Raw genomic sequence first — 2,517 nt, forward strand, 5'->3', positions numbered from 1 at the left:
CGTACAATATTTAAATATAAAACCAGATTTTTATTAATGTCACAGGGCAGATTAGGTCTGAAATATTACCTTGAATCTAAAAGTTAATGGTCTTCTGAGCTTCTACAAAAGAAACTAATGATGTTAAACTTTTAATAAGGTCATGACTATCAAAAGTAATTTGTTGGGCTGTAGAAAAGTCAAAGGTTAGAGTAGCAATAATGTCACTATTCCCTCTGCTATGCTTCTGAACTTTAATCTGATAATGAAAAATACTTCCCAGAGAGGAACAGTGTATTCCTCACAAGATTTTCTAAATTTAAAAAAATTGTCCGAGGCACGAGAGACAAAGAGAATTTGATTTATGATCACCCACAAATAATTCTTTATGCACAACAATGTAGTGATCACTTCTCAAAAACACAAAAATACAAATAAAAACAGACAAAAAACAGATGCAACTGCAGAACACATGTCTTCTTACTCACATGTTGACTTTGAAACTGAAGAAGTGATACGCCATGCGCAGTATGTTTAGATGCTGATACGTTTCATTGCTTTAATATAGAAATTAGTATGTTGGAAGGAAAGAACACAGGAAATTTGTTGATTTTAAGGAGTAACATTAACAATTCAAGCTTACATAGACAAAAGCAATATGGACATCATGGGAGGTTCATGAAAATAATAAATAAACTCTCCAAAACATTACAAGTTTCCCTGAATCACTCCCAAGTCAAGTGCTGTAATTAGTTTTATCTATCACATTATATGGTTTGGGCACTACTGGAGTATCATGTTCTTGAGGAAGTATCATTAAGCATTTGAGTTGAAATACAAAATGATTCATTAATACAAGCAACCAACTGGGTCTCCATGTTAAAATGCATTACTAACAAGTAACTCCAGACTGCTATGGGCATAGGGTAGTTAAAAATATGCTTTCAAGTTTTATAAACATTGCAAAAGAAAACTAAGAAAACAGATATAAAATATAATACAGTAAAATTGAATTTCTTTAAATATTTTTGACAAAAAATTGTCCAATTCTAAATTTACACACATCAGTGCTGTTATGCTCATTATCAATGACATTTTCTTCCTAAAAATCATACAACAAAAAATCTTTACAATAGAATTTTAACTTTTCATCACTTAATATGTACTATACCAAGATTTCTAATATTGGAGAGTTTAAATGTTTAGAACAAGGCAAAAGCCAAACCAGTCTACTGTACTTACAAGGATCATAAGAAATAAAGTACAGTACAGTATAAGTAAATAGTGTATCCATTTAGACATACATATCACCTGTTACATATATGGCCATGTTTTCATGAAACTTTGGGCATAACTGATATTTCAAAGATAACACATGTACAGCACAACTGAAACTGACTTACATGAAATCTGTGCAAATTGCAAGTATAATGTTCAACTTCTTCAAGTTCCACACACACACACACGCTCAGTTAATTCATACAATTCCTGATATTAATATATACAGTAAATTATATTAATTATTGAATTTCATGGTGACATGATGGAGAAAATACAATTACAAATTAATCTTTATCACAAAAAAGTAGCAATGTTTTTAAAATAAGGATCAACAAAACTTCCAAGTGTTTAGGAATTCTAAAATAATCTTTTAAATTCTCCTTATGGTGATGGAAACCAAGAAACAGAGAAGGCTACTGCTCCTCACATGGTCTGGAACTAGAATAATTTGACAAGGCACAGTCTAACATTCAAGAATGCTCAACAGTCTGTTTTAAGCTCAAAGTTCTCTGTTCTTTCATACCTCACAACATCCTACTCTTGACATGCAATGATCATTATCTATTAAACATCTTTAGACAATGCCATGAAGTTTCTTGACTCCAACCTAAATGTCTGCACTAAACAAGCATGCCAAAGAGGGTTAATGTTGTTCATCAAAACAATAACAGCCTACTAAGAACAATAAGACAAACATGCAAAACACTTGTAGTTTAGAACAAAATGAGAGGGATCAGGCATTTGACTAGAAAAAAAATTCTTGTCTCTTTTTCTTGAGGGGTGGAAATTTATTGACTGGAACATGGACTAGTAGCTGCGATTGTCAATTGAAACCTTTCAACCTGGTACACAAATAGTTTTAGTTTATCAGATTTGACACATTTATCTATCGAGGAGCCCTTGAGTCATCAAGTTCCTAAGTTGCTAGAAACAATCAGCTTTTTGTTGAATAACAGTAGTCAGACACCCCAATATCTCGAAGAGTTGGATAACAAAATCTAGACATCCTTTACTAAATTTAACTTTCTTTCTAGTCATAAAGGTGCAGCAGTATATCCAAAATCTAACATGTAAATGAATAATTGACCAGCCAACAGGTGTAATATGACTTTTTCTCTCTTACTTTGGGGATGGTGGAAATCCAAAGTTAATGACTAAACAAATCTGGAATGCAACAGTACTTACCAGACATTTTTATCAATATGATAATTCTTAATCTGTCTAATGCTCAAATAACTTTATACAAAATTCTAGTTC

The 2,517-nt window shown here is 31.9% G+C and overlaps 1 protein-coding gene across 1 annotated transcript in view; it reads right to left on the bottom strand.

The window, feature by feature from the left end:
- Positions 1–576: 576 nt before the first annotated feature.
- The window catches only part of Ubc4 (ubiquitin conjugating enzyme 4), a 197,519-nt gene continuing 195,578 nt past the window's right edge, over positions 577–2,517 (bottom strand). Inside the window, exon 5 of the mRNA XM_068384811.1 lies at positions 577–2,517. This exon is cut by the window's right edge and continues 847 nt beyond it. The gene's annotated coding sequence lies outside the window, so the exon portion shown is untranslated.

Source organism: Palaemon carinicauda, chromosome 1, assembly GCF_036898095.1.
Source record: "Palaemon carinicauda isolate YSFRI2023 chromosome 1, ASM3689809v2, whole genome shotgun sequence".
Taxonomy (NCBI): Eukaryota; Metazoa; Arthropoda; class Malacostraca; order Decapoda; family Palaemonidae; genus Palaemon; species Palaemon carinicauda.